The sequence below is a fragment of the Lactuca serriola genome, chromosome 5, assembly GCF_051521515.1.
Source record: "Lactuca serriola cultivar US96UC23 chromosome 5, Lser_US96UC23_V15, whole genome shotgun sequence".
NCBI classification, from domain to species: Eukaryota; Viridiplantae; Streptophyta; class Magnoliopsida; order Asterales; family Asteraceae; genus Lactuca; species Lactuca serriola.
The window spans coordinates 337,751,621-337,760,270 of NC_136412.1; positions in this window are offsets into that span (position 1 = coordinate 337,751,621).

Here is an 8,650-nt window from a genome sequence, read left to right on the forward strand (position 1 = left end):
TGATAATTGAAACAATACTTGACTCATACAGCCAAAAAAAAAAAACTAGGACATAGAAGATAGTTATTGGGTGTTTTCTATGGTTTCTTGAGACAATAAAGTCTAGGGTTTTGCATGAAAGATTTATTAAATAAATAATATTTTTTTGTTTCATTAGACCATGGAAAATAGGGTATAGTGCCAGCAATAAGGTCAACCATGCATTAATTTTAATATATTATAATTATAATAAAAGGGTATTTAAATAAGAACAGTCCAAAATAATGAAAATTATTTAACTAAATTTGCATGGGTACATGTTAAACACCACCTATTAATGCGGATCAACACCATCATTCCAGAATAAGCATATTTGTCTTCACTCAACATTTGATTAATATTATGTCATCATCATTATCATCATTCATCATTCATCACTCATCATGTATGTAGTTTAATCCATCTCAAAACTTTGGCTAATTTGTGATCATCATTATATCATCCTCATGATTCACATCGTGCATGCATAAGGTATATATCCATGGAACTTCAGCTAATTTGTGACAGAGTTAATTGATCACTCACCAAAATGGGAGAGAAATATCACAAATTGGTCGTTATTTTATACTATACTAGTTTTACAAAATGAGCATTTGCGCTTTGCGAAATAAAATGAGAATGATTCCATTAGTTAATCAAATTCATTTCTCAAAGCTTCATTGAAATTTTTCCAAAACTTTTTCGTCTTTTGTATAAACAGTTGATGCACGAAATAAAATTAAATCATGTAATGTTCTCTTAATACCGGTATTTAATAAAATAAGTTGGTATTTAATAAAATAAGTTGCTTGTTTGTTGATTTTTATTCGTAACATTCCACAAATAACTTATTTTAATAAATGTGAAATACATAATTATAAAGAGTATTTTTTTACCAAAATTTTGTTTGACAAATTAAGGAGAATTTGCAAGACCCTATTGACATGTACTTTTAGACGATTTTTTTTAAGTTGTGTTTAGATTATCTAACCTATTTTTTTGGAATGTAAAGAATTGTATTGAAATGCTAGCAACAAGCATTTTTCAAAGAAGCAATAGTTAGAGGCAGGGTCGGTCCTGAAGATTCAAATATTCTGGACGGGCCAAGGAAAAAAGGCCCTTAGTTTTTAACATGGAATGAATTAAATTACATAAGCTGTTTTTTTTTAAACATGATAAACTTTATAGCAATAAAAATAGCAAAATCATAGTATTTTATTGTGCAACGACTAGTTGTTCCGGACCGGATATTTTATACTACAATTTCATTAAAAATATAATTTTTTTAATAAAACGAAGATTTTAAAGGTTGGTTTGGTCATTAGTAAAATGTAACAAAAATCTACTCTTCTCCTTCAAACGTTCAACGATTCCTTATTGATAACTAAAAGTCGTCACTGTCATTATTATTTTTTTGAAGTCATTATAAATTAATGAAACAAATGGATGCATAGTGTATTAAAAGTCAATAAAAGTAAAGTAATTAATCTTTTTCAAAATTACTTAATGATTTACTAAAATATTACATGATGAATCTTGCAATTTTGTTCTTCATGGATGCAAACAAATAAATAAAATAAAATAAAAATAAAAACACGAGAATTTAGTGGAAGCACACAAAGAAAGTTAACACAATTAAAAAAAACACGCGCACTTGAAGGTATTCGAACCCTGATAGTTTAGATGCGCGCACTTAAAGAGAGACGCTTACCATTTGGATCATAAGTAATTTATGTCTTTCTTTGAACAATTTATTATTTATATAAATATTAAATAAACAATATGACCAAATCTAAGGCTCCATTTTTTTTTGGGCTCTGTGCAGCTGCCCACCTTGCTCCCCTCAAATCCGACCCTGGCTAGAGGCGAGTTGTGAAGTCAACAAACTGAATTTATGTTACTGTTCTTATGACTATTAAATATATAAAAAGAATTTGGAAGACAATATCACTAAAGATGCCAACTTTTCTAGATTCACACATGACATGGAGGGATGCTTCTACACGTGTTCATGTCCCGAGGACTAGAAAGTAAAATTTGCATTGAAATTTCTTCGCTGTGGTGCGAAGGATTGCTAGGAGTTTGTGACCCAGAGCTTTTCACTTGCAGAGTGAGGCGTAGTTACATGGGAGAAGTTTTTAGATATGTTTTGTGCGGATTATGTTCCTCTTGTGGTGCGAGAACGACTAGCTCAAGAGTACCTGTCGCTCAAGCAGACGCCTAATTCAGAGATGGAGATCACCAGGATATTTTTGGAGAGAGCTCTTTTCTGCCTGGAGTATGCCGCTTCAGAGTATGTGCAGATGTTATGATACTTGAGTATGTTCAAGACAGATATTCGGAAGTTTGTGTCGACTCAGCCGTATCAAAACTTGACCAAGTTGTAGTCAAGCGCCAGGAGGAGGGAAATTGAGTTGGAGACCCATAGAAAGGAGCAGAGGGCAGCTTCAAGACAGTATCAGCCGACGGCCAAATGGTTAAAGTTTGTTGAACCGAATTCAAGATCAGCTGAGGGGAGGAGTTTCGAGTATTGCAGGTGTGGGAAGTTTCATGGTGGGAGGTTCTGGTATTTTGCTTGTCGTAAGTATGGCAAGGAGGGGCATTTTGGTAGGGACTACAGGGAGATTATGTGGTTTTGTTTCCATTGTGGCCAAGAGCCACATCAGAGCTCATTGTCATCTTCTTATTTTTGGAAATGTTTAGAACCCTACACTCCTAGCTTGGTAGTTACCTAACGAACGTTATGGGATGGCCGGAGTCCTAGAGACCGAGATTTGAGTTATCAGTTCTTCGAATTGGTCAGGTACTACATTGTTGATATCCTTGTATATTTTTATGTTCTGGAAGTTCAGTTGTAATCTTGCATGATCATTTGAGTGAAATTATCTTATTTAGCTCTGGTTTTATGTAATTCTTATTATGAAGATATTGATTATTTTCCTTGGAAGTTTTTGCTTGCGTGTCGGAATTTGTGAATATTGTTGTGGGTGTAGATTTTCCTTAGAATTTGAATGCTAAGGGCGGAGATCAAGTCGTAGAGTTCAAGTTGATCTGGGATTGAAGGATTATAAAGTTGCCAGAGTCTAGCCTACTCCAAGTGGGGCAAAGTAAAGACCTTGTAACAAGAAGACGTTATGCAAAGGTTCAGTTCTCAACTGGATTACTCCGGTTTAGGATTTTCGCGGAATTGTTCGATTTTCTGATTTCATGTCGGGTTCATCGTCAGCTGCTGAATTTCCTTTCGAGTCGTTTTAGTTTTAGTTGTGATAGTAATCTATAGGGAATCCTCGCATTTTATACTCTAGGATGTTAGCAGCCCGGGTTGAGGGTTGTGAGGAGGGCTTCCTTGTTTGATTGGGGATTGGAAGTGTGAGTCACCCCCCAAAGGCCTAGTAGGGTTAGATAAGTCTTATTGGGGTTAATGTGTGTTATTTTAGGCTGAGAGTGTTGTTATTGGTTAGTAGATCGATGGTAAGCGTGAGTGTTGTTATTGGTTAGTGGATTGGGGGAAGCCCGAGTGCTGTTAGTGGTTAGAAAATTAGGGGTAAGCTTGAGGGTTACCACTGGATAGCAAAGCATGATTGTTAGATCCAAGTAGGAGTATGGTCTAGTTTAGTATTTAATCATTGGGTTTCCTTGTGTTGATTCATTTATATACGAGTTTAGCATAGCGTCGGTCGATCGAGAGTTCCATGATTCATTTCTTAGAAGGATGGTGTATTGCCGAGAAGTTCTAGGACTAATCAAATTTATGGATTTCGGTAAGTTTAGTTGATAGAAGGGTCGTTTAGCCTTGCATGTTGGGTTTTGTAAGAATTTATCATTGGTGCGTTGGTGTGTGAGGTTGGCAGCTATAACATAGGATGTTGTAACATTCAAGTTCTGGTAAGTTTCCCATTTTATCCCCTAATGCAATTTCTTTCAAAATTGGTCCCTTGGTTAGTATGTGGGGCGTACTCAATGGGTACGCTTAGCATACTAGCCATAATCTGGTCGCGGGACTTAACCACGTACGCAGGGCGTACATGAGTCTGAAGAAAAAACTTTAGGGTTTGCACCCTATTTAAACCTCATTATAGCCTCATTTGGACATGTTTAGCCAACCTCTATCCTCCTTGTCTCAGAGAATGAAACCCTAAGTGTGTTAGTGAGTTTGTGAGCTTGATAAAGAGATTTTTGGTGTCTTAAGGTGAAGAAGAAAAAGAGAAGCCCTTGGAGAAGTTGATTGAGCTTCTAGATCCAACAACACTTCCACATTTGCAAGCTTTTAAGGTAAAAAAAAAACCTACATCTTTATACTCTTCTATGTTAGATCTAGTTCATGGAACATATGTGCATCTTTTTTAGTCCTTTGTATTAAAGCAGAGCTTCTAATCTACTCCATAGGCTATGAATGCTAGATCTCAGCTCCTTTCAGCCCCCAAGTTCATAAAAATGTCAACTTTATGGAGCATTTGGACCCTTGTATGTGTTAAGACCTTTATTAAGCTCTTTTTGAGCTCTTGATCCCCATTAAGCCATGCATGTGTGCAAAGTTGCCAACTTTACATGATAAGGTGTCTTATAGAATCAGATGTGAGAGTTTAGCTTGAAGTCTCAGTGGATTAAGTGCTTGATGGAGTGGGTTGGCAAGATGGGGAGCACGTTGGGCGTACCCAGCTGGTACATTGCGTATACTAGCCCCACAAGGTGCACGCTAAGCATATAAGTTGAGTACGCTCCACATACTCAACAGATGGGCTTTTGGGGCTTGCATTCTCGGTTTGGGACATAGGTTGGGTTTTCTTCATTTGGGCTTTGTTGGGCCATTAGACTTCTGATTTGGGATTTTGGCTAGTGCTTTGGGTTCCTTTGGGTTCTAGGCCAAGATGGGCTTCAGGCCGAATTTGGAAGATTAGGCCATATTTGGGCTTTGGGTGATCATTTAGGATTTGGGCCTTTTGGGTAATAAGTTCGGCTTTGGATTTGGGCCAAAATAGGAAAAGGGTAAAATGGTATTTTACCCTAGGCTTGGGCTAAGTATCTTGGGTTATTGGTTATGGGTCGAGACCCAATATTAATTAGATGTTTTTTTATCGTGATAGCGTGGGAATTTGTCGGACCAGCAAGCAAAGATTTATCTGTGTAATTCAACACTTAGAGGTGGGTTTCCTCACTGTGTTTTTAGCGGGTCGAAGGCACCAATGTCGATGCATGATTGATATGTTATGGTGTTAGATGTCTATGTGACTCTTACATGTGTCGTGTGCTTGTATATGTATCGGGCAAGACCTGATGTCGGGTGGGCCTCTATGACTATTTTGTGTGCATCTTTGTGATTATCGCATGTGTTGGCTGATTATGTGTTTATATATTTTATGCGTACCGAGTGGGGCCTGATGCTAGGCGGGGCCTACTGACTGACAGATCCGTATATCGAGCGGAGCTCGATGTTGGGTAGGGCCCGATGACGGTCGGGGGCCCAGTATATGTTTATATGTATGGTATGTGGTATTTTGGGAACTCGCTAAGATTTGTGCTTACTATTTTTAGATTATGTTTCAGGTACTTCTAGTTCGAAAGAGAAGAGCCTGAGATGATTGCAGCATACACTCCACTTCGTTCCTCTTTTGATGATTACTCTGATGTTTTTGATGTATTAGACACATTTTATCCTACAATGGTTTGATCATGATGTTTGGATAATTGTTTTAGTTATTTAAAAAATCAAAATTTTTTGGTCTTATTTTTGGGACGTTACAAGTTGGTATTATAGCCTTAGTTTGAGGGATTCGGACATACTCTGAACTTAAACTGAAGATTTGGTATTTTTTTTCGAAAAGGAAATGTTTATAAAAGGGTTTTCTAATACAAGAAAAGGGCGTGGTGCATATAATCGACTGAGCTCATGTAAGTTTTCCCAAAATACCTATACATGTTATATGATATGATTTGATCTGTGAATATGTGAATCTTATGCTACTTAGGGCTAAGGATCTACTCAGTATTTACATGATAGAATGCTAGGAGATATGACTTTGTATGTCTATTGTATGAGCTTGTAGAATTGTATGCTAGTGTTGATCAGTCAGTGATAGGATGGCATGATTAGGTTATGCTTGATTTTGATTACTCAATGCTCGAATGCTACTTCGTTTGTGTTTTTTAGGAGTTTTGACTAACATCAGCTAACTAGTAAGCGGATATTTTAAGTTACATATTATTGAGACTATATAATTTTAGAAGGTTACGTTTAACTCTATTGCGCATCTCTTGTCTGATTCCAACCGTTATAGTGTGAGACCTCTCATTCGAAGAATTATTTGGTTTTAGTGATATGTAATTGTATTCATGAGCTAGTTAGAGGGAGTTAGCGGGATGTAATTTTGCAGCTGATGGCGAAGAGTGGTGCAGTGGTTACCCTTGGAAAACATAGGAAAAAATTTAGTGTTGGGAACCTTATCTTGATGAGGATTAATTATTTGGATAAAGAGTGGTTTGGAGGATTCAAGGCAATCCTTGAGGAAAGTACACATAGATGTGGAAGGTAGTATGGGCCCATACTATTAGAAGCGGAGGATCCATATTCGAGTCAAAGAGAGTTGCGATGAAACCAAGAAACTTGTAGATTATGAGATTCCTCGATAATATATTTTGATGCGTATTCTGATTGTTTATATAGTCTATTTTCAGTATGGTGACTCTTCGAGGCAGACCGGTTGGTAGTTCTGGTGCTGGTAAGGGCTCGATCTCAAGTTCTGGAGTCGGGCAGTTGGATGATCAGACACAAGATTTCATTTCATATGAGATTACGGGTTGCATACTTGAGCAGACTCCTGTGATCTTTGGTACTATCAAGGAAGGTATTATGAAGCTGTTGGAGGAGTGTTTGTACTCTTTCCATTCTAAGATGGTAGCCATGTTGGGGGCACGTTCATTGAGCTTTTGTGAGTTCAGGGCATATGGAGCCCCGAAGTTCTTCGGGAAGAAGGACCTGATTGCAAGCAAACGATGGTTAGCAAATGTTACTAACGCTTTCCACTCAATCAGTTGCCCCGAAGGGGAAAAGGTCAGACTTGCATCCTTTCTTCAGAAAGACAGAGCTTGGGACTGGTGGGAGGAGGTAGGACATTCCTTGGGAAGCGAGACGATTGAGTCCATGACATTGGATGATTGTGTGACTATATTCAGGGTTGAGTTTGCACCAGTGATTGAGGTGCAGTAGTTGGCGTGAGAGTTTAAGAATCTCCACCATACTATTGAGACGGTGGTTGAGATCACCACTATGTTCCGGGAGAGAGCGTTGTTGGTTCCGCAATATGTGGCGGACGAGGGGATGAAGAAGGAGAAGTACCATGAGATGTTGAGGAGCAATATCCGGGATTTTGTAAGCCGATCCAGTTGCAAAACACTGGATGATATGTTTGCGTGAGCCAGGGAGAGGGGGATAGATCTAGAGATGGAGAAGAAGAGGAAGCCAAATTATGTGCAGAATGTAGAGGGTTCGGGCAAGAGGCCCAAGGTGTTTTATTCGAGATCAAGAGGCCAGTGGGGTCGGATCTTCTGTGGTAAATGAGGCAAGATGCATGAGGGAGCATGTAGGGCGAGTGGTTCTGGCTGCGTCAAATGTGGCCGGATGGGTCATTTTAGTAAGGATTGTACTGCTACTACCACCACCACCCCATTATCTGATGTGATTTGCTTTCATTGCAACTAGAGGACCCACAAGAAGGCCTAATGTCAGAGTTTGATTGCATCAGGACCGATGACAGCACCCGCTCTTGCGATTCTACGAATCACTCATGGTCGCCAGGGCAAGGCGGATGCACCTGTGGTGAAGAGCATGTCTTTTTAGTTAACGGTCGATGAGGCTCGAGCAACACCTCATGTGGTGACAGGTATGTATCTTCTCCTTATCTCTTTATTTATGTTGATTTCCCTGCTTATATTTATGTGTATTATTTTTAGGATCGTTCCTTGCGAACGATATTGTTGCTTTGGTATTGTTTGATTCAGGGGCTACCCGATCATTTGTATTGCTTGCACTTAGCAAGAGGTTTGCTAGATCTCCGGGGGAGCTGGATTGTCCTTTAGACGTCGAGATTGCATATGATCGATCTGTCCGGGTAGCGAGGGTTCATCGGGATTGTATTCTTCAGATGTTCAATTAGCAGTATCTGATTGATTTGGTTCCCATTCATTTGCGCGGGAACAAGGTTATCGTTGGTGTGGATTGGTTGAGCCCCAATGGGGGAGGTGATCGATTTTTAGCATCAGTTAGCCCGGATTCGTACCCCAAGTGGGGGAAAGTTAGTGGTTCAAGGAAAGGGAGCTCAGCGTGGGCCGATTTTATGTTTAGCAGCGAGGGACAAATGTTATCTTCATCAGGGTTGTTCCATATTCGTCGCCTATGTTTTGGATACCTAGGATAACGGTAGGGTGACCGGGGATGATGTGCCGATTGTGCGGGAGTATCCGGATGTGTTTTCTGGAGGATTTTCTTGGGGTGCCTCCAGAGAGGCAGGTGGAGTTTAGGATTGACCTTGTTCCTAGTTCGGCTTTGATAGCCAAAGCACCATATCGGTTGGCTCCTCCCGAGATGCAGGAGTTGTTTGCGCATCTGCATGAGCTGTTAAACAAGGGATTCATTCGA